This window comes from Solenopsis invicta, chromosome 3 (assembly GCF_016802725.1).
Source record: "Solenopsis invicta isolate M01_SB chromosome 3, UNIL_Sinv_3.0, whole genome shotgun sequence".
In the NCBI taxonomy this organism is placed as follows: Eukaryota; Metazoa; Arthropoda; class Insecta; order Hymenoptera; family Formicidae; genus Solenopsis; species Solenopsis invicta.
This window is the reverse complement of record NC_052666.1, coordinates 21,368,896-21,393,846: the sequence shown is the minus strand read 5'-3', so window position 1 is coordinate 21,393,846 and position 24,951 is coordinate 21,368,896. Positions and strand designations below refer to the sequence as shown.

The 24,951-nt window shown below is 44.3% G+C and overlaps 1 protein-coding gene and 1 long non-coding RNA gene across 2 annotated transcripts in view; one reads left to right on the top strand and one right to left on the bottom strand.

Moving 5' to 3' along the window:
* The window catches only part of LOC105196693 (ephrin-B3), a 568,116-nt gene that overhangs the window by 268,250 nt on the left and 274,915 nt on the right, over positions 1 to 24,951 (top strand). The gene's annotated exons all lie outside the window — the stretch shown is intronic.
* Positions 13,382 to 24,951, bottom strand: part of LOC120357079 — a 64,067-nt gene continuing 52,497 nt past the window's right edge. Inside the window, exon 3 of the long non-coding RNA XR_005574280.1 lies at positions 13,382 to 15,030. This is a non-coding gene — a long non-coding RNA (uncharacterized LOC120357079). The remainder of the gene's footprint in view (positions 15,031 to 24,951) is intronic.

Here is a 24,951-nt window from a genome sequence, read left to right as displayed (position 1 = left end):
GAGAAAAAAGGGATCTCGCAACTTTGACCCCGTGGATATTTCGAGATCTTATAACGAAATGAATTCCGATACACTGATCGTTAAATCGTTAAATCTATTTATCGAAACGATCTTCTCAATAGCGACTCTAATACAACTAAAAACTTTAATTGCTTATAATTGGCTACTAACTTGCTACGAAACACACTTTTCATTGCAACATCCTCTTTTCTAAATTCTTCTTATGTGTGGAAGATGAATTATCTTTCCAACACAACGCTTTACTTCACTCGATGTGTATCTCTTTCGGCATAGTTGAAAGGCTCAAATGTTTAAGAATATTAATTGGGAATGAGCAGCGATAGAAGGGATCAGACAAATATCTGAGCAACACTGATCTAGATAGGATCAAAAGAGGGTTGAATTTGGACATATCGGCTTTCCCCTAATTTCCCGACCGGTGATCGAGGCGGGGGAGATTTGTTCGCCTCCAACGGCGGAGATCGTCCCGGCGAGATAGCAGGTGCGTAGGTATTCCGAAACAAAGGTGAGGCTTGCGTGTCGTTTCGAATACTTGTGTACATTCGCGCGGCGTGTTGGCCCGCTCATCTCTGCATTCCAGCGTGCCTCGTACCCGTGGGTGTGCCTTTCTCCGAAACTTCGAAATTCATGCCGATTCTCTCCCTCTCCCTCTCGCCCCACCGGTCTCGCAGTCGCCGCCGATTTTTTCTAATGACCGATGCGTCCTATACTACATTCCGACGCCGCTAATTAAGTAGAACTGCCGCGCGCTTAAACGCGACTATTGGGCGATTCTTATCCGATTTCACGGTACGAGGAGAGAACGTTTTCTTGTTCCTATCAATCACGACATGCGTGAGAGAATTCCCTGAGCTTTGAATAATTTTCTCTGAATTTTTTTAACTCTAGGCGCGATGTCGTCCCTAGTAATCTTTCATGATAAATCATCAATTTATCAGAAAGAAACATAGACACGGCGATTTCTACGAATTTATTATAACATTTAGAAAGGACCGTCAAACATCTTTAAACGTTTTAGTTTAACTAACACTGCAATTATCTCATTTGTAATTACATAAAACGAATGTTGTCGTGACGCAACGAATACTTTCAGCATATTGCATACGTAATCCGATTAAATTTCTAAGCACACACGTAAAGAGATGTTTGATTACGTTTTAATGTCTTGTGCGAGGAGAGGGAGTAGTGATGCATAAAAGATAAGAACTATTTTCTCATTCATGGCACAGCATCGCGAAGGAGCCTCTCATATTCCGCAAGGAGCTCGCCTCAGTTATATTTCCTTGTTTTACGCAACACATCTAATCGTCGTAACGCGTTCTACCCACCATACCGCATACCTGCATCGTGACTCCGTGTCTACGGGGGGGAAAAATGCACCACCGGGAGCGGCGCGAGGCCGTGACAGTACAAAAGTAACAGGAAGAGGTGGACTCGCGTTGGCAGAGCGACGGAGAACGAAAGGCGAGAGAGAAAGAGCGAGATGAGCGTTGCGAAGAGCGTCGTGCGGCTTTCGGCTAGCCGGGTAACGGGCCGGTGTCTCGCTCATTAAGACGTTTAACGAGTGCCATATAATCGATTATTTATAGAGATATTCAAGTCCAGTAAGCTGTCCCCGGCTGCGGCGACGGTGTCACGGGGAACGCGCGAGTATCCGCGCGAGGACAAGTCCAAGAGTGCGACCGGGATGCGCGATAGCGCGCCGCATGAAGACGTCCGTCGGCTTTATTGCCGATTTTCGTGCATGGCGGCCGTGCACAACACGTACACGCGTCTGCAATACGCGCATATGTATACGTGTAGCAAGAACGCACCCTTGAGAACCCGCAGGTTGAACGGCTTTTTGTAGGAGCGCGCCGATTGTATTTTTTTTCCCGCGCGGACACCCGCTGATTGTCCAGGGTACCGCGAGCCCCGGCGCAGGAGGTCTCTCGCTCCTCCGTCGGAGAGACGTGACTGCGCGCGCCGTTTCGTAATTCCCGCGTTAGCGCCGATTTATCATCCTTATTAAGCCAATCTACCGGCCGGTGCTCCGAACGGCACCTCTGAGATAGGCCGAGGACGTATGCATACGCGTTTGTACGCTCGAGCGCAACGGCGTGCACGTGCACCACGTACGAGTCGATCTCGGGAGAACATTGAGAGGGAGAGAGAGAGAGAGAGAGAGAGAGAGAGAGAGAGAGAGAGAGAGAGAGAGAGACGACGAGAGCGCACCGTTATCGGGGTCTCTCTTCATGCTTTCGTCTTTATTATGGCACCCATATACCCACTAATGACCACCCGAGAGAGAACCGCGGATATGACCGCCCGTAAGAGTTACGATGTCTCTGACCGTTAGTAATTGTACGCGCGGCGATACAGTTGTTAATCTACAGTTGTTAATCTGCGGCTGTTAATCTAGCGGGGCAATCTCGGCGGAGAATATAATGAAGGCGACGTACCACCTCGCGGCCCCGTGTCATCCCGTGAAACCCCGAAGAGCCCCGCCGCGATCGGCGCGACGGACGGAGCGGACCAGCGAGACGGCGAACCCTGGGAACGGTATCGTTGGCAGATTACGTTTATCTTCGCCGGATAGATCTTATTTATTTGCGACGATGGCGAACCGCGAGCAGAAATCGTGAGCTTCGTGAGGCGAGCATCGTTATTAGACGTCGTGTGTATTGGACGATGAATTACACAGGCAACGGTAGAGATAGAAGCACATTTCATTAAACGCAATTTACGCGAAATTTAAGATGGTATCGGAGAATGCGAATGCCCGAAGGATTTCACTAGTTAAAATTGCGATAACGGTACCGTGTACTTATAAAAACAGCAGCGTCACAATTTTAATGTTAATACTCTCGATGGCTTTCTTATACTCGCTTCTTTTTTTTTCCATACTCGCGCCGGTTTCAATCCCTGGATTTAGTGAGTGAATTCACCGCGTTAATGGCGCATTCCAGCAAAGGAGTTTATGTGTACGGTAATCGTCGTACCGAAAACAGTTGATCTGGTTTATCTCGATCCCATTATTTTCCGCGGCGCGCGGTAAAACTCGCCTCCGCGCTACGACCCTAAGAAATAAGGCACGTGCTTAAATCGTTAATGAAACTACCGACGCCGCCACGTAGCGACCATAAATAGCCGTACCCACTCAATTATATACCGTCTTAAGAAGGCCGCGCCGATACCCTACGCCGCATCTCCGCGCGGATACTTCGTCTTTGTATCGTTGCGAAACGCGGCTGTGTAACACACGGCGGTGTGCACGAAATAAAATTGATTTCCACGTTGGATCCCGAACGGTGGTACAGCCGTGTACCGACAATTTATAGAACGGCAAAGGCTATATTCCGCACACGCGCGCGCGCCCGAGTCGCCTCCGTGGAAGAGATCCGCGAGAGCGGCGAGTAATCCTGTGTGCGCGCGCGGGCGCTTCCTTTACGAGCGCCACGAATACCCGTTAACGATCATCGAGAGCCATGGAAATGGCCAATCACGGGCGATACGGTGCCCTTGAGGATTGTCAGTAATTATGTCTAAACGATCGGTTGCACCGATAGAGAGAACGGATCGGCACGGCGGCACGGCGTGCAACTTATTTCTCGCAATAGCGTGAAAGAGGAATCTAACGGATGTGCGAGCGCCGAGTTATGACGTATTACGTTATCGCGATCATGCTCGTAGCAATCGGCACGTTCAGCCGTAGAAAGAAGCCTTCGGAAAAATTATCGTTACTTTTACTTCATTCGAATGCTGCGTATCCTCGCGCGAGCGGCATCGTTTAAATATCTACACGTCTCGCTGATTGCCGTTGTACATCGCACGACGGAGATATTTAGTAGTTGGCACGGCATTACGTCGACCAGTCAGCGTTTAAAGGAAGATGTACTTACGCAAAGCCGAGCTAAGTCGAGTAAGCGCTGCTCACGAATTAAGCCATTGCGAGAAACCGCCGTAAAGCGGTTGCATTAGTTACATACTTTTGTGCAACGAGCGTTTAATCCTTGCGACCTAATTAAATGATCCTTACGACTTAATTACACGCTGCTGCACTTTGATGTGCTCACATAATCTGGTGTTTCGGTATTTATTTTATCGTAAGCTGCTCCCCGGACAGTTTTAGCAGTTGGACTTGGATGATATTTCGAAAGCTTTGTCTCGCAAACTTTCGCATGTACATTACACTAAATATACGTCGCGTTAATTCTAAATAATTATAGCAATAACAGAAACTTGCATCACGAACATTATAACTTCGAATACTAATAATCCTTTGAATTCTTCCCTTCTCGATTAATAAAGCTTGTATAGAGAGGACCGCACGTATCCTATTTGCATCCGAATTATTAAAGCGCGCTAACAGGACTAAACAACGTAAATACTTTAACGCGTCGCCGAATAACCGCGTACACGAAATTAAATTATATCGTCCGCACTATCTACAATAATAATCGCCCACCACCGTGCCGAGCATTACATAGAACATAACACGAACGTGTACTTATCTCGTGTGAGATTTGCCGGCATTGGAATGTACGCGCGGTACTTAAAGGACTCGTTAACCAAAACCGAGGAACCAATTACTACGTGATTCTACAGCGTACCGGGCATTACGCGTCCGCAATTAATTATACAAGGGCATCCCCGGCTGCACCGCGAGCTGCGACGGCGCGGCGGCTGCGGGCCCCGGTCCAAAAGAGCTGCATTGAGAAACTTTCGACGAGATAATCCGTACCGGTTCTGCAAAGGCGACGGTGTTGCATTAATGGCTCGTCCACCGCATAAAGCCATCAGGCATTTGATCGGGTCTTTCGGAAATGGCTTAATACGCCGGCATAAAACACGTTTGATTATATATATATATATATATATATATATATATATATATATATATATATATAACCTAGTATCTTATATCTTAAATACTTTATAAAATGCGAAGCGCTGGTCAAAACAGCGGCACTTGGGTACCTCGGCAAAATAATGCCGCCGATAATAATGCCGACAAAGCGTCGGAAATCGCGAGGAAAAGAGTGTTTCTCACAGTGCCAATTACGAACTTCGAGTTATAACAGTGTATCAAAACACCTCTCTTGCGAATAATATAATTTGAACGATCATTACGTGTTCCTTTTTATAACATATATTTATATAATATAAAAGTTGAGTACATAACAAAAAAGATAATGTCTAGGATTTAATTAGATAATAAACGAGTTAATAAACGAGATAGATTGTAAGAATTAATAAAGCTATGTTTCTTTAAGTATGCTGTGTTATATCTCAAAGTATTATCAAAATTTACAAATTTACAAATTAATTCTATTATTATTTTTGAGTGTATTTGAACAATGCTGAGTGTAATGCTCTTATTGTTTTGAAATTATTTAATTTTTCATTGGTTCTTAATTTTTACGTAAAATCCTTGCAAAAATTTGAATCTACTTATATTGCATAAGCCAAATTTTTCACTGTTTTATTCTTTGTAGTTAGTTTTGGGGTCAAACTTCAAGTATTTGCAATCAAAATTTTTTTATCGTTAATTAGGCGAAACATAATAAATTTAAATTTATTTAAACTTGAATTAAGTTTAAATTTTGATATCTTTTGGTTTGTATTGGAGAATTAAAGCCAATTAAAGGACATTTTAACATTTCAACCAAAGCTTTCGATCTCTTTTCGCGAACGACTTTAATGAGTGCTTTGCACTGAAAAATAATTGTTCCACGTTTAATAGCTTATATTAGACAGGAGCAAAAGAATCTTACATTGACGACCTATAAAATATGTGCAGTTCAAGCATTGTGTAATGTAAAATTTAATCTATTATTATTCCTTTTAGATTTATTTTGTCATGAAGTATTTTTAAGAACAGCAAATGTGCTTGGTTCTTTATTAACTTGATAACTGAATGGTTCCATATACAGAAACAAGTCCAAAAAGTTAAGTTATCAAGAAACAACAGAATTTTTTCTTTAAACATTCAATTAAAACTCTTCAATAAAATTTATTTAAAAAAAAATGTTGATAATCATTAATTTGCATTTTTGTTTAAATTCATAATTTCAACACGTCGTCTTTAGGTACATAATCTTATCATAGAAAACGACAGTAAACCCATAAAAAAATGAAACGCATTCACTTTTGTATCCTGGCCAATCTCCATTTGGCCCAGACAGAATTGACCTGCGCGACCCACAGAGGTGGAGAAAGAATGGAGCCGTCTCTCGCCGCCATCGGCGAGTTTATTACTGGCGGTGAACGGAAGCGACGACGGCCGACTGCTGCGAGGGGGCACCGTCGACGGAGGCCTTCGACGAGATAATCCGCGCCGGGTTGACAAAGCTGTCCGCGTTTCATTAATGACCCGCCATACGTATAAAACCTGCGGACGACTGTATCGGGGCCCCGGGACCCCGGGCATATAACCGTCTCCTTAACATCCTCGTCGTCGGGACGGCATTTGTTTTCGCAGTTTTACAAGCGTATAACGTGTTGCGCGAAAGACGATAATGCGAGGATAGTTTATGTACCCGCCTGTATATACGCGCGTACGCATGTGCGCTGCACGCACTCAGCTGATGCAACACTTTTCTGTCTCCCAGCCCGCCTCCTTCCCCGTCGCGGCTCACCCGCGTCCTTCTTCGATATGCATACTCGCACTTTCGCGCGTCCGCGCGCAGGTATGTAACGCATTAACGTTATAGATACGCGTGGCGTGGGACACGGGCCCCTCGTACACGTCCTAACGAGCATGATCACTAACTTTTAAATCCCTCGCATTTATATCGCGTCGCTCAGTCGGTTCGAGAGAGCGTTCCTCTCTCCTCGGATTCCTTGTCCCAATCACGACAAGATACACTGTTCTTTCGCGTCTTTTGACACCGCCTGACCACGTACAGTTTCATGGGAAAGACAGACGGATCGACAAAAAGCTACAGACGTGGCAGCTTGATACTTTGGGATGCGGGCGCCGTTGGAAAAAAGGAGTTGCAGTTCTTTATTTTCACGAGCACGATCAGATATAACGAAATCTCGTTAAAGTTTCTGACAAAAGAACTCGTACATTTTTTTTTTTTTTTTTTACATGTATAGTTGACAACGGCTTTTCATATCTGTCAGTAAAGTTTATTCCATGCATTGTAAAAAATAGTGAGCATTGAAAATATAAATGCAAAATTTTGACAATATTATTCCAAAGTCTGAATTTACTTAAATTTGTTTATTATCCAAAGTAATATTGTTTTGGATGCCGAACCATTGAGATCAATTGAATTTATGCGTATGGAAGTAACATTTTCTAGCATTGAAATATTTAATCGATATCGAATTGAGAGAGCGCGAATGGATGCACTATTACAGTGTTTCTGGTCAAATCCATTATGTCTGCTATAGTATGCTTAAATAATATCTCGCCAGATAATTTGTGGTGGAAACTGTAAAGGGCATAAAGTTGCCTGCCTATACGCCAATTGGTAAATCAATAAAGAATACGATTACATTTGCTTCCTGCGTTGTAATAGTTTTCATGATGAAAACTGATCTAGAAAAACGATATGTTTATGTTTTCGCTCGACGTAAGAGTGGTGATGCCTCTTTTATAAGAGAACTGATGACCTGAAACGTCGATATACGACACTAATAACAACGGACAAATGAAATTATTACACTTGCTTGGTTCGCAACTGGGACAAAGGCACAAAATACTATCGACTTTCCAAGTTACCGTGTTATTCTCTGCAGTTTATCTGAGCAATATTACGGCGCGTACCGCGCTACAAATGGCGAAGCTGCCATGGGAACCTATTTACAGCGCAACGCGCGAACTTGCTTGACAAATTAATAAAACTCGCGATTAATCTCGGCCGTCCTTGCGCTCCCGTAGTTTACGAAACCGTGGAAGAGTCATTTATCATGCGCACAATACAACTCCTCGCTCGAGAAGATTCTTTCGCCATTTTTACAAATTTGCACGCCGAAAGATACTCTCGGTCGTTCGCGAGCGTGCATTTATAACAGCATTTCGGGGAGCCCGGATAATTGCGATGTTACCTATATAGAAGCGACGGTCATGAACCCCATGAACCAGCTGCTTCTACCTGCACACACTGCGCCGCGCGCGTGATGTATGTAAAAGATGATACACCGTATTCTCTTACCTCGAATACCTATCGACAGTCGTTCACCGCATTTGCATAGAAACCATCCGCGAACAGAACGTTATGGTCGTGTCTCGCAACGTACGTACAGTTGGTATATATTGCCGATGCCCGTAAGTCGATCTCCCGCGAAACGCACGAAGGAGCGCGCGAAAGTATATCTCATAGAAATTTTATGAGATTTCGTATGCATTTTTCAAATTGCTTCCAAGTCAACTGTCGATTTGTGGAATTTGATTTATCGAAAGTATTCGTGGAAAGATTCCTCAGACATTCCATGAAACTCGAAACGCGATATCCGTTTAATTTTGTAGCATAATAAGGGTTTCAGTAAACTTGCACTAACAAACGTAAAAGTAAAAGTTCATTGAATTTTCCCTATCAATTAGCCTCGCGTACGTTATTTATATAAATGCACAGTGCTAATGAAAGGTAATGAAATATACTGGAAATAAAATATATGCAGTCATTTCTGGTACTTCAACTCTCTCTTTTCTCTCCACGAATGGCATGTTCCAGCTGCACATTCGTTCGATTAGCAATTTGTCAAATGTTCACGGCCTCCGCGAGCATTCCCGCTGCAAATTTTATCGAGACAAGAACACGGCGCGTCGGTGTTGCGCATTACGATGAAGGCAAGAAAAGCATTATGATAATTGCGTAAGAGCCTATATAAGTAGGTACTTTATAAGAGTCCTTTATAAATGGGTACGTCGTCGGCCTTATCCACGGACTCGAGGCACAAAATCGCCGGAGGTAGATTGTACCGCGTCCGACAGCGAGCAGATTTATGGGGTTTCTATGACGCGCGCGTCTCTCGCGATACTACTCGAAACGGGAAGATCTCGAGCATGCGACGACGATTAATTATGGTTTACGGCGTATGCGCTTGGTCCCCACAACTCTCTTCGTCATCCTCGCCTAGGCTCCCCGCGATCCTGATGTTGCCTCGCACCATGATTACACGTGACTCTCTCGACGCGAATCGCCATGAAAGATAAATGCGATCGGTAAGCGGCGCCAGCCGGTATTACGAATGTCCCCCTGCCGTATAAGCGAGCCGATTACATCCCATTAAACTGTTACAGAGTTATTGAGAAATAGACTTTCTATTCCCCGTAAATCGTGCGGGGAGAAAGAGAGAGAGAAAGAGAGAGAGAGAGAGACTTTGCGGGAGAGCAGCCGCGGGTCGCGGCAAGAGTCACGGATTCTAAGATGCGGTTACTATGCCACGCGTGAACACCATTCTCGGTTAACGAGCCATCCGGGTTAACATAAAGTCGCGGAACGCCGCGACCGCCGCGATATGTGGGTGCTGTAAATCGTGCGCGAGAGTATGATTGATGGAAGCCACGCGAATGCGGCCTTCGCTGGCTGTTGAACGGTACAGGACTTGGCACGAAGAGTTGAGAGGAATCTTCTAACAAAATATCATAGATGCCAAACACGCAAAACAGTCTCTAAAAAAAGTCATTAATTATTTTTGAAGTTTAACACGAGTCAATATGAGGACTGATACAAAAATTTGAATATCATTAAAATGATTCTTACAAGCAGATAAAATGTTACATTAAAATTAAAATCCGCGACATTGTTCGTGATTGTAACGCGAAAATTTCTCTCGACAAACAAGGCGATTGGCAACGACGCAGTGGCCAGACACGGCTGCGAAGAGTACATGGGATCGATCAACTTTCGAAAATGTGCACTTTCCATGATCATTAACGAGGAATTAATATTTCGCGTGACAACACTTGCCGATAATTACACGTCAAGTGGTTAATGAGATCCCGACCGGTGTAATTGGTAGCGCAGCAACGAAGGCACACCGACTGTCACGGCGATGCGTATAATTTCTTGTTAAGGGGACGAGCGAAACGAGGCGAGCACTTTGTCGTCACAGAGTCTTCGTCGAATTGATCGGCGAACGCACTCTCCGCCGCACCGCCAGTTTGACGGCCGAGTGAAAGCATGAGAAACGAACGAATTATGCACCCGTTTACCATAACTCACAGAGATACCGTCGAGATGCGTGTGATTCCTACCTCGAGACGATTAGAAGTGTTTCGATTGTGAAGAGTACACGAATGAAAACTGGAGAATCGACGCCCTATGCGTATGCTATGTGCGAGTGTCACGAAACGAATCGACTGTATCGAATTGCCTCGCCGTCTCTCTGGAACGTAGTGCACGGCGCACCTGCAGTTCATCGCGACGCACGCGTTCTCAAGTGGCATAAAATGCGCCCGGTAGCGTCGACGAGATTTCTAGGGTCCTCCGAAATTAAGAACGCGGAAACAACAGGATTTTCTCGCGTCAAGAGTCGAAGGAGAGGAGGAGGATTACTGTTACACGACGTGCATGCGTTATTATGAACGACAAGGGATAAAGAAAATACTAAGCGCACCTGTTATCCCCAATGACGTCTTTCTTTCATTCTGTTTCGTCGGGCGATGACGAGGTCTCTGACTTTTAAATCCTTAGTAGGTCGAGCGAAAAGGAATGAAATAAAATAGAAACTTTTCTCTTTCCTGACATATCATTTAGTACGATCTATCACGCAATGCACATCGTGCGAGCGTATTCGCTTTACTCAACGTCTGCCGCATTGAATTCTTTTTGAAAAAAAGGAAAACATTGCAGGTAATTCGGGTTTTTATATTTGGACACACATCGGCACATCGCTGTGAGCGTGAAACGATTTTATCGTGTGGCGTTTCTTATCGCGGTAAAGTTTTCGCCTGCCATGTCGAATATATCGAACACGAGCGTTCGTAGCAAAAGAGCTTGTAACGTAAGAATCTTATAAATCACCAAGCTACGCGGTACGTCCAAACTTTTGTTTTATATCTAAAACAACAATTTACAACGATGGTGATATATTTTACCAACAGAAGGCTCTCATACGCGATAGAATTATTCGATAGAAACGGATTTAAACGAAGTGTCGGCTTGCCGCATATTATGCAAATATGACTAGACTGCACTCGCCAGGAGAATGCACGAAACAAATCGCTCTCGTGACTCGGTCGCGTAATATACGTCGGTTGAAAACACACTGGCATAATTCTTTTTCATTATATACCAGAGGGGGTCCGGCGAGGGTCGGCGGGCGCGGACCGAAGGTAATGCAAATGTCACGCGTATGCAAACCCACGTTTTTACGGCGCACGGGGTTCGCGTGTTCGCGAAACGTCATAAGGACGAAAGATATTCGTTTTAATAACCAAATTAGTTAAACAGGACTCGCGCAAGGTCTTTTAAACGCTCGCGTGCCACCGACCGTTCGTTTCTTGTCGCGCCTGTTCGCTCAAGGTTCACAAAAAGGACAATGCCTCTGGAAACGAGGGAGGAAACACGTATCGGGCCGAACCCGTCTCTCGGACGGATCGCATCACCAGCTGCCCGGCTGGCCTTCTTCAGACGAGTGAGCAAAAGAAGCCTCTGTAATTTTCTAGGAATACGCAGTGAGAGGCAGACGTTGGAAACTGTGTTCACGCACGTAGAAGTAGAGTGTTTTAAGAAAAATTATAATTAAGTACATGCCGCAGACGTATATCATATATGCATTCGCCTGACTAAAATTCTAACAACAAATTTCATAGCCAATTGGATATTTATCTATTTAATTATCTCCTAAAAGATATAAAATTACAATTCCTATATTACACTTTTTGTCAAATCTAGCAAAATAAGAATTTTCGAATTTTTTTAAGCCATTGTAATAAATTATATAATTAATTTAATAAAATGAATAATATCACCTGAAGCAGATTCACGAATATCGTAAGTTATAACTGATGTTATCACAGGCTGAGAATCATAAGGCCACGTTTAGCATTAAATATATATCACGCACCAAAGATTATTATGCCACGAAGAACGCGAACGTAATACTTATAAAGGATTGAATGTTACGCAACAGCGGTTACAATCGAGAAACCGATGAAGCAGAGAAGCAGATGCAAGAGCAAACGAAATGCAAACGACACAGGAAGGTGCCTCATCGTGTCGAAGGCGGCCAGCGCTGAAGTCGACGCTGGCAGTTGCGAACGGGCCCTTCGCTGCGGCATATGTTTGACAAGGGCAGCAAAGCAAACATAATGTTCGGCTCTCTCGGACCGCGATGCAATTTATTACGCGATACGACCTCGAGTTAAACTCTCGCGGCGCGCATATCTCCGCGTTTCATCGACTCGCGCTTCCTCGTTAAATACGCGCGCGTACTTTTTAACGGTTCTTTTTTTTTATATCCGATCGCCACGGCGCGGTATAGAGTAGAGTGTATAATGCGGTTTGCCGAGAAGATCGGCGAGATGCGATTTAATGGATGAACGAGATTATATTCGCGCATTTCCGTGTGGTAATATCACGCCGCGTAGAAGAGGTAATCGCGGACGGAGTTATACGTGAAGCAACTTTGTGTTATGTACGCGCGATGCTCGAGTGACCTACATCACGAAAGTCTACACTCTCTAATTTAAACACGTTTCCATCCGACGTGAGCGAATGGATATGCATTCTCCATTAGCATAACTCACCTTTATTTCATCGAACGAGAAACGCACTTTGTCAACGATCGGGTCCCTCGCGTGATACGTTTTCATCCGCGATCGTGCAGATTTGGAGAAGAAGATCGAGATGAAGGAAGGAAGGAGGAGAATTATCAGAAATTCCATCGACTTTGCAGCGTTAATTGAGACCTCTCCTTGTAAAACTGCTATGCAAACTCAAGCGCAAATATCATGATTTCAGAGGCAAATGGCAACGCTCCAAGGTTTGAAACTAACCATTTTTTATTCTCAGCAAGCTTAAAAGGAATATCTTCTGCTCTATGCAACGTATAATTTCAAAGAATCACGACAATTATTCATTAGCAGAATTATCCTGCGGTGTCTCTTCCATAGTTGGCGGCAACAAATTTAAATTTCCATATTCGTCCTATATTAGTTTCCATATCAGTAGATCTATCCAATTCCTGCACGTCTCTCTCGCTCTCGCTATCGTGGAGCCGTAATTTGCAGACGCGTCTGTACGTTCACGAGCGTAATACGCAATCCGCACGAGAGTGTGAGCGAGCGGCGCGGCGCGGCGGGAACAAATTACAGGCGTAACGTACCGATCGCAGGCATTCCACCGTGCCTACGGTGTTAATTGAACGCTCGTCATCTCCCGCGACGGACGCGACGGATACTTGACGGTAACCTGGCGCATCTAATTTCGCGCGCGCGCGCGCGCGACGACGACGATGACGACGACGACGAAGGCTCGGCGCGTATATTAAAGGGCATTAAGTCGACGCGGGCCCGACATAAATATCTGCAAACGGGCGACGTACCTCGCGGGACTGGGACTAATTAACTGTGTCGCAGGCACCGCGAAAACGGTCATGCGACGCACGATATAGCCCTCGACAGGCAGATACGGGCCTGAGGAAGAGAAAACGCACGCGTGCGGCGATAATCGTTGTCGGCAAGCGAATATATTAAAAATCTTATTGCGACAGCGTCTTTATTCTTGCACGCTGACAAAGTAATGTAACGAGCGTGGCAGGAGGTGCCAATCGCGAGCGAGATGGAATCCGGAGAACGTCACCGAGGCGGATTCTCACCTTCTGCCAGACGAGTTCATTGGTGACATTCTGTCCGGGTCGTGTGAAACGGGAAACGGAAATGCCTCTGGTCGACTGGAATGTCTGATTGCGACCTTTCATCGGTCACATTGCATTCTCTCTCTTTCGTTTGTTAAAATGATACGCGAATATTAACTAAACTATATTGATATCGATATCAATTAAGAAAACACGCACTCTCCTTGAATAGCAAAAGAATTAAAAGTCAAAATCTTGACTCTATCAGCGATCATGCAAAGAAGCTAAATTAAATGTTTCGTTGCAAATGCTAATTGTAAATTTAATTTTCCTTACATGTAGTATAGAAGTTACACGTTTTGTACATGTATCTATGAAAAATTCATGATTGCCGTATTTATTTACATTATTGTGTCTAACTTTTAATAAAATCTCAAGATTTAAAAAAGATTCTATTGTAAATCTGCGGAATGACATACAAAGTGATTTTTTTCAATTTCTTTATTGAAACTCATTATTATTAACTCATCGTAATGGCCACGTAGTTGCCGCTTGTGCCTCTCGTTTATTCCCTTCGTGTTTCCCCGACCAGGCTCGCGACTAATTGGCAGACCGACGGCCTAAATGGCGACCCGGTTAAGTGTGAACCTGTTTCGTGAACGACGTCGGCGACCATCGCCCTTTTTACCGTGGTCTACGAACTCTACCACACTTCGTGGAAAAAATCGTCTTTCTACCGCGATTCACATCTTCATCCGTTGCGCGTGAGAACATGTCACGTTTTCGAGCGCCGATTATATTTCATGAATAACGCGAATAAATTCGAATGACTTTTCGATGACGATGTCCGAGTGCATTCATGGTCGAAGCGACCATTCCCGACGCGACTATTCGCTGAAACTTTGAATCACTAATGTTTCGCGAATAGCTATACTATGACGTAGTTAAACAATATCGCGGACCGTGCTATAGCCTCGAAATCGCTAATTATATCCACAACAATTCTAAAACTTGCTCTTAAAATAAACTTTGCATAAATTTTTTTCTCTTGTAATTTTTTAGCGAACAGCAGTGGAGTAAGTCTTGATTGTAAAATACATTAACTTCATTAATAAAAATCGTACATAAAATACAAGATAAATAAAATCCTGCGCAGAACATTTGCAAAGCTTATTTTAGAATATAATTAAAAAAAATTAGTTTTTGACTCACCGACTCGATGCGCAATGAGCGGAGTTACTCAGTCACGATGCTGCTGAAGCTGCGGTGATACTGTAACACACAAACATAAGATTTAAAAATGAACATTGCGCTCAAAATAATTAATATTTTAATGGTTAATTCTGATTAAATTGTTGAATTAAAAGTTAAATTTTAAAAGCTCGATGTATCTGTCCAGTATTTGTTAAAAGACCAACTGAAACAGCAGTGTATGCGAAGCTTTTTCGCCGTAAATTTCCGCCTGCAGTAACAAAAACGTATCACGACGAGTAAACATCCGAGAAGAATCCAAATAAACTGCACTCCCTCGCGTATCCGCGTCGATGAGCTACTCGCCGTATGTGCAATTTTCAGCGTTCGGACAATGTATTGAGGATGACGAGGGAAGTGCAAGAAAGGTGCTCGCGGATGGAAAGTGCCGTGACTTACGGCGGCGACGAAGAGCTGTTATAAGAAACGCGGCGACGATCATCGCTTTGGCGGTCTGGTCTTTCGCGCAAGTCTAATACACTGACAGCAAATTCGAATTGAGAAGCGTGAAAAACGCATTCCCCGATCATTACACGCGGCTGCGTGCGCTCTCCTCACAATTCCTTTCTTGAACTTGAACCACAAATCACGCCGACGACATTACTATCGGGAGACAGTCCGTAGTAAAGCCCTTTACTTCAGACCCTTTTACCCTTGTTGTAACACCTTGCGAGGGGTCAAGCGGCCACGGCAGCAAGAATTTCGGACTTCTTTTTTTGTCATTTCTCACGTATCTATACTGTAGGGAAAGAACAATTTTGCTAAAATACAGATCTGAGAATAATTATGTTGAACCATTAAAAAATTTATACTAAACGTTTAAGTTGGTTATTGGGATGTCAAAATTTTTTGCAACATTATCATCATGCTTGAATGTCTTACGTAATGATTTTGATAGTTCATTATAAGATTCTTTTATGATCTGTATCTGTAGCTAAATTTTTTAGACACTAGTGAATTGCTGTTTCTGTGTGTGTGTGTGTGTGTGTGTGTGTGTGTGTGTGTGTGTGATCTTTTTACATTATTTGTAATAATTTTTCAATTTTGAATATTACGTATCTGGAGCACGCTATTAAATTCAGAATATTATATTTTTGTGTACAACTTTTAGAAAATTTATACAAAATTAATTTTCAACATTCAATTTAAAGTTGCGAAATTCTTACGAAGAAACAGTTGGTCAATATGTAACGTGATACGCGCTCGGCATAAACCGCGAACATCGGCTACGTGCTAGCCGGCCGATACACTCGCGGGTCAACAGGTGCATAAAATTTGCGGTACGCGGAAATTGGCAGGGCGGCGGCCATAAAATCCGATGCACCGTCGTGTTCCGGCCATTGACTCGGCGAAGAGAAGATTTAGATCCGGCATTCTCGAAGGTGCATCGCCTACCTTCGGCAGTAGATCACGGGGCCCGCAGGGGGACATTATGCGCGACTGATCGCCGGTTTGTCGAATAGTTAAGAGACCTGTGCTATATGTGCGACTTGCCACGAATAATACATTATTCCGCGACGTTATGAAAATGAAACTGCGCAATGAGGCGTGGCCGCTCCTGACGGCGAACTGACAGCAAAGCTGACAGTCGCGATTTTTGCTTCATCTTCTTTCTGCGTAATAAATAAGAGTACGCTATTCGTAATATTGCTACGACCTATTCCTGTAATCTTCCTCGATACATTTAGCTGTTACGACCAAATGATCGACATCATGTGTACTTTTAATATTACTGTCATTCGTATTAATAAGTGCTAGTTAAATATCCCATCCATTTAGCTTAGAACCGCTTTCGGACGGTAATGTCCATGCAACGAAATGCATTTTCGCATTAAATAGCTAAACCGTTAATCGATCATAACGATGCCGTATCAAGATTCACGATCAAAGATACGCAAGTGAAACATCTTCTCTCGAACGTGTTAACGGCGGAGTTTATCGGCACTCGTAAGCTCTCGTTTCTTCTCACGAAATAGAGATTTACATAAGGAACCTGTTCGTGAATGCGTTCTTGCCGAGAATAGATCGAACAAAGTGTTTTCATCGCGTTCGTTATCAACCCCAAAGAAGCGTGAAACGTTGTGACGCGCGAGGCGCGACAGGAACCGGAGTGGAATCGATTTTCCCGAGAGATCGCTAATCTCGATAACGTTCCGCTCGTCGTTCGTGAATGTATCGACAGGCCGTGCAGCGAGCCGTTCAGCCGTGATCGCCGCGCCCGACTCCGTCGTTGCAACACACGTCAACTCTCAGTTCATCTCTCTGCATTACGATTATCGCCGTTTGCGGAGTGAACTCGCGAGAATTCAGCGGCGACAAATCAAGCGTGAGACATCGTTATTTCCAGCTTTCGCTGACTTTTTTACGTATCGCATTCTCAATCCTTGATAATTCTCCGATCGACTCCGATAGACCAGAGTCGTTTAGCGTCATAATTGTAGTTGAGTAAATTTAGACGGACAAGGCGGCGCGGTTCCTTGAATACGTTAGGCGTATCGAGATAAAGCAACTAAGAAGAGCACGGTTGCGTAGCCTTCTGGAATTTATTACTCCGTGAAACCTCGCGACTATCGCGACTATGTAACTCACGGCGATGTCGCGTCCTCACGCTCGCACACGTGCCATCGCGCGCACGCGTGAGTGCGAGCGCGTTATTCACGACGACTCGCTCGCGCTCGTGCATCGTCCGAGATACCAGCAGACAGGCGGGATTAATCACGAATACCGGTGTACGCGTTCCTAATTGGCAGCGTGTGACGTATCTATTAATCGGGCGAGCGACCGAGCTCACGGTTCCACGCATTAGATCTCGGAGATTAGGGGAAGTAGAGGAAAAGAAACGTTCCGATGTTGCCCAAAAACAGGGAGACTCGAGGAACCGTGCACGTGCGAGAAGAGGAAAACACCTAAGACGCCGCCCGTAAGCGAGATGAAGCGATTGAGTGAGAAAAATGGTGTCCTCTGTTAACATGCCTGTTACCTCTCAGAAATTAATAGCGGCTTCTCTAATTGATACGTCGAATGACTCTCGACGTTGTCTACGTCTCATCCCGTTGTGTCTTTGCGTCCGCGATTTCTCTCACTCGTGTTCTCTTGTCTAGCCTACGCCGTCATTCGAATACTTCGTTTTTCTCTCCTTCGTATCGTTCGCCTCTTTTCCCCGGTCGTAACTCTCACTCGCTCGCTTCGTCTCGCGGTTTTACTCGTCTCTTTGCATACCGTACGCGGGAATTCGAGGACGCGGCGTGACGGCGATAGTTCAAATGCTGTTTTAATCACGAAGACGACTTTTCCCCAAACGCGGCACAAAGTCGATTGTCGTCTTTATTGTTACTCGCGTTCCCCTTGTAAGCACATATACTCGATCGACGCAATTATTCTTTGAATGTGTAAAAGCGAGGAAAGTATCGAGTATTACGTGAATAGTGGCAAAGTGAGAGGTGATGGAGTAGATAGAATTAATAGCGAGACGGCCGGAGATATCATGCAGAGATCCGCTTTGTCTTTGTTGCTTTACTTTCGCCTTCATAACTTGACAATGTTACGCGTGGTTGATAATATTATTACAGGTCTTTTTCTCTCTCTCTTTCTCTCTCTTTTCATCTCCGCTTTTACAATGGACAACGGTATTATTGAATTTCCTGCGAAAATTCTTATCGGACTGAAGAATAAATTCCGTAAGAAATTTCTTAAGAATAATTTTAAATGTTATTCCGAATAAACGAATAAATTCTGTCTTGCGATTCTGCTCGATACCGCGCAACATTTTCTCATAAAACATTCTCAGAGCTATTTCGCGCGATTTATTTCACCGCGCATAACGACGTGCAGGTGCGCGATCGATCCGACCGATGACTCAACGTCCCTTCGCGTTCGTATTCCATGCGGGCGCGAGCGGCTACGACGTTAATTTCAATGGGCTTCACGTCGCTACTTCCACCCCCGATGACCTCCTGAAAAGTAATCTCATGCCCCATAAACCCCGCGGTAGCAGAGGTTCGCGCGCTGAGCTCCGACGAATTTACGACGTCTGAAACCGGTGATTCGGGAGCCTCGTTGCGTTACGGCATACCGATGATTTCCTCTTGGTGGTACGATGCAGAAGACCAAGGAGAGATCTTGCAGGCTCCGTTCCTTTATCCTGGCGCGGACGGTACGTACATCGACGTTCCAGAAATAACGCCACCCGCGCGAGTCGGCTGGTTCTTCTCTCGTCTGCTTGTCAGCGCGGAGTCCACGTGGATTTCGACTTGAATCGCGACCAAGTTTGCTTACCTTTCGGCGCGACTCCGGGCCGCTTGTCTCTTTCATATTCCGCTCTCCTTCGTGGAATATATCGTCCGTTTACGGACCGTGTGTATATATACATTTAGGCCGCTGCACATGCCGCATCGCCTCGACATATTGTTGGAAACCGCAGTGCGGCAATGACGTGTCGTCTCCTTCGTTAAATAACGGGGTTAACAAACCGCCTTCGGAGAAAAAGGCACGGTGATAACTTTGACGCCGTCGAACCGCCGTGAAAACTATCTTAGTTTCATGGAGGTCAAAATTTTGGATCTATTCTACCTTCAACATTACTGAATATACTGTGGCAATATTTTGCACATAAAATTTTATTTGCGTAAAAGAATACCATGCTGTTTACGCGAACACGATATCGACTTTAGTTCAGTATGTAGGATCAAGAATTCAGAGAAAATATCTTTTATATTAAACGAAATTTTCGAAACTGCGACTTTCGAAAAACAAAAACTCTACACACGATGCATTTCAGAAAATCTGGGGTGTTACTCATTTGCAAATGAATTTACTCGGCCGACGTAGTAAAATTGTCTATCCGTATAGGATTACAACGAGCTAGCGCGGAACAAATTGCGTCTCGCGCGCGCGATCTCACTTTTCCTGGCTATTACACTCCATTTCCTCGTCCGTCTCGTATGCCCGCATAAAGCCGAGCCTTTTAAGACTTATGCGTTTACTGCGATGGCGCATAGCCCGGATTTGTATAGACTTTAAGAGCTGGCCGCGCCCATAAAAAAAAAAGAAACGCCGACGGTCGGATCTCCGCATACAGAGAGGGACACGCATGCAAGCGCCTTCACAACCGATGTGAGAGGAGCAATAAAGCGAACCGCATCCTTCTGTCCACAAAGGGTGACGAATTCGATCCTCTCGAAATGGACAAGCCGGAGGATGTGGCCTCGTTGTCTTCGCCGCCGACGCCGCGCCGTCGTCACTGTCGTCGAGTTTTACTTTTATTGCGACCAGAACGACGTTAGCGCGGCGCGACCGGCCCGGGGGCCTCGCTTTCGTATAAACTTTCGTGTGAAACGACGCTTTATTAGTTTATTTTTAAGACCCCGGTGCTCCCGCGTCACGGAACTCGCCCGAGTACCACCGGCGCGACGCGGAGCAGAGACGCCGTAAAACGTCGACATCGGGAGTAAGCTCAACGTTTAAGAACTAACCGCAGCCCGGCCGGAATGTCTTTTTTATAAGGGTCGTAAGAGCCACGCGTGTCCACCGGGAGCCGAGTCCGCGCGAGTACTCTGACGCAACGCGAGAATGAGTGTCGAGAGGAAGAACGTATCTCTTGCTCGTCTAAACAAGTTTCTGAGACACGTAGAAACTCATTGAAATTTTATCACGTGCTTCAAAAGGCGTTCTCGAATTTTTAACATTGTCATAAATATTATAAATTATATCTGCTGCACAATTTTGTTTCATAATTATTTAGAACTTTATAAACAGGGAAGCATGAGTCTTTAATGTTTCACATTCACGGTATCGAGGAAGTGAAATATTCTCGACGAGGAAGAAAGTTCGCCGAATACTCCGTTTCATGTCGCGCGTTTCTCGCCGCATCCAGTTACATTCCTTTTATTACGAAGCACCGGAAAGCGTCTCGCGTCCGACGAATGTCTCGCTGCCGTACGATGCTGCGTAGAGACACTCGGACGACCTTTCGAGGCTGATGCGGATCTAAGGCCTCCTAATGCCTCTTATGGAACATTGCCGGATTCCTTATATAGGAAAGGCGTTTAATTAACATTTCTCGATGACCGCAGGCAGCCACCGCGCCGACTGTCTCCCGTCACTCTCGTTCGCGCGCGCTCACGTCAACGCCAGAGGTTGCTCAACCTCTCGATCTTGTACCATCGGCGTCGGCGTTGACTAACAGTGCGTTGCACGGAGTCTAACAGGGTGTGTCGTGGAAGTCAACTTTAATTTTACGTGCACAAATGGACATTGCGAAAGTAATAATGCTATTTATACAGTTATAACTTGAGATCTTTTAAAGAAGGATTTCTAAAGCTTTAATGCTTTTTCTTTCATGGCACTGCATCTGATAGCCGAGGTATTTTTGTCTTATAAAAATATTGCATACTGAAAATAAATTTATGGCTAATCGTTTAGTCGTTGCTATTTGCATCTCATAATGCGACGTGAATAATTGATGTGCCACGGCGTTCAATACCGGACGGAATATACCAGAGTCAATGAGTCGAGCCCTTTCGCAGGGTAAATATAGCCTTGTTCACACACACGGTGGCGATAGAAAAACGAATGCATAATCGGCCATTAAGATGTTGCGGCGCTTAATAAATGCATCGCTGTTCCTTGACGAACTCGGCACTCTCTGCGAGTGGTCGGCCAGGAGCGGCGAACCATGTCGTAACCACGGCTATACGACTTCAGTCGCTTTCGGTAATGCCAGAAGTCGCTGTAGAAGTCTTAATGAATAACAATGATCCGCTGCGCAGACTGTAGCTCGCAGGCAATCAGTGTCAATCACGATGACTACGTTCGAGGTAATTACCGATACGCTCGAGGGAAATTTGCAAGTTTCGATATGCGTATGAGTCGGCAAAAGTACAATACATAGAGCAGCGTAGCATATAAGATGTATAAGTATAATTTGTATACTGTGTGTTGCACGACGTAATCGCGTACAGATGCAACTATCTCTCGACTTTCACTCTTCTAGGTCTGATAGAGTTTGCGCTTTATATTTTAAATATCATATTGCTTTCATCAATAATATTCCGTTCGTCCTGGCAGTGCACAGGACGCGTTACTTTATCACGTGCGACACACGTTTACGAGGATTTCGGAGTTAGATGTCGCGTTAGATGCAATAATTCGCGATCCTGAAATTTATGTTACGTTGGCGTAATGTTATTTTGTCACAAATCTATTAAACGCAGCGTGGAACGCTGGAGATAGATGACCCTTAATTTCCTACCGTGTCACTGCGAGAATAATCCTGCGATTCAATTAACTGTATAGTGGTAGATAACCATGTGTATCACGCATATAATCGTGTAATGATATCAACCGTGTATTTCTCGAATGACCTGAAAAGCAAACTTAGAAACGGCAATTTTAAAACGACAATTTTACAAATACGTAATTTTGAATCGTTGCTTCACAAAACAATAAATTATTGATTAACAAAGACCGACCTAGGAAATATACGAACGGCAAAAGAAAGAAGCAATTTGCCGAATTGAAATGAAGCATTTTCGGAGTAAAAACGATTGGCCGATCGAGACGTCTCACCTCGCCGCATTAATTAACTTTTCGGTTAATTCAACCGTCGAATTTAAATTGCACCATTCGCGCGTATGTCTATCCGCCGATCAGGCTGTCTGTGTTCGCAATCGCGCGTGTCAAGAGATTATAGGATTCCTACCGATTCAGCGCTTACACAAGCGGAACCGGGCATTATGGTAAGTGCGTGTTTTTCGTTCATCCTCTCGAGCCCCGATATCACATCTATTATACGGATCCTGGCCGACAAGAGGGACGAACGAGGGCGAAAAATCGCTCGAGCAGGAGAATCAGTATACAGGTGTAGTATTAAGGAGAATATATGATTAGGGTCGTACAAGTGCATCGGGAAAAAATATAATTATGCGTATTTGATTTTAAAAAAATTCAACTGCGGCATGTTGACTTTATCACAATTCATGATTATCTTATTCACGATTATTTGTCGGCGTTGGGAAATATTCAATAATAATACTATAGTTAAGATTTATTGCGCGTGATAAAATCAGCAATTCTCACCGATTTAACGATCGAGATTTGAAAAATATAATGATGCGTCAGAAGTTTAGGTGGTCAGAAATTATTATTATTGTGAGAGGATGAGAGAGGCAATCCGAGACGAGGAATGAAAATGCTATTTTAGAAGTATACGTAATTATCTGAATCACACCAACGACGTAGCGAGTCTTCGGGTATCGATTTCACCGGTTTTCGGCTAGACGCGGATTCGTCATGGCACACTCGTCGCGGTAGGTTAGCCACATTAAATGCCGCGTTACATCTGTTAGAACACGGGGACAACCACGGACCCATCTCAGTCCCTCATTTTATGGGCCTTTCGCCGCTTCTCTCCGGACCAGTTGAAACGGTTTTTTGCCGCTTTCCCTCCTCCCCTTCCGTCTGTATTCAAAGTTCCTCCTTCCCCATGCAAGTTTGAGGGACCGAAGAAGATCGTGAGGAAAGAAGAGAGAAAATCAGTACTCTTCGTTTCCTACTTGGAATTCGGCCGAAATATATTCAACTTCGCCGCAGGATGCCTGCGTTTCTTGTTCCTAGCGTACGGGAGAAAAAGCTGAGAACTGCGGGATGTCAAAAAAAAAGTAATAATAATAATGGCTCGCGAAAGAATCGAGAAGCTGATAGAAACATTCGTGCTCTAAAACATCTTTGTACAATACTGAACTTAAAGTATTTCGAGTCGCTGACAGAATGAAGTTAATCACGTAGGTACTATTATTTCTGTTAAAATAAATAATCTCAAATAAAGAATATTATTAACTTTATCGGAGTAACATTTGCACTATCCGATATCCTTCATTTATCTATGTTACGTAAACGTTCTATTTTACAGTAATCTTGTTTCGAAATACAAAACTGTATTACGCGCTTAAAATATTACTGCCTCGACCTGCTCGAGGTTTGATTACTTTGCGGTGCCATCGTAACCGCGTTATCGAAATAAGAGCAAGAGCGCCGGGTCAACAACAGTCCAGATGTGCAGGCAAAGTTCAGGGGCTAAATTACTCTACGAACGGTGACGGGTCGCAGGCATCTAATTCGGGACGTCGGTTCCTTCGACACGTGCACCATGCGACGGCATTACGCGACGAGTATACTTAGCCGAAAACCGTTTGCGTGTATTCGAGTTCGTTCTCGAGTTCGTAGCCGCGACTTTCTACACGATTTATTTCGGCGGCGTGTGTACCCGAGACTCGTTCCTTGTCCGAACTGATCCTCAGCAAATAACAGGATCGATATTTCTCGAGGATATCGAACCTGCATACTGCGGGGTGCAATCAGCCGCGATTGCGATACGTCGATCATCGTAAGGCCGTCGCTCTCATCGCGAGGATGGATGATTCGTTGTTACGTTGCAGATTTAGAGATCGGATCGACGGGCAGCCCCAAATGATACGCTTTAAACGCGTAATGAAGAAAACGTCGGGCACTTCCTTGTAACGCCACTTTCATCCGCGTCATCAATTTAAGTCGCAAATTTTAGTGCAGTACTTTGACTCACAAATAAGTTACGATTATCACACGTAGTTCCGCGTTTTACTAATTTCTTTCTTTCTCAATTTTTACAGCAAAGCGAAATTGTGAAGTTAAACGGAAACAGCCCCGAAATTAAATCTAAAATTAAAATTAATATTATTTTTATTCCGTGTTATTCTATAATGATATGATAGCATCATTTTTCTGCATGTAATACTACCTATACATTTTCAGCGCCGCGACCGTGAAACAGAGTTATCGTTACCGAATATATATTTCGTCCTCCTTATCCAGGCTCTTAGTCGCAGATATGGTGCTCCACTTTGGATATATTACTGAGCGCCGCGATTTTTGCAAGAGCGGGGACTTGCACACCGGAAGTCCAGGAAC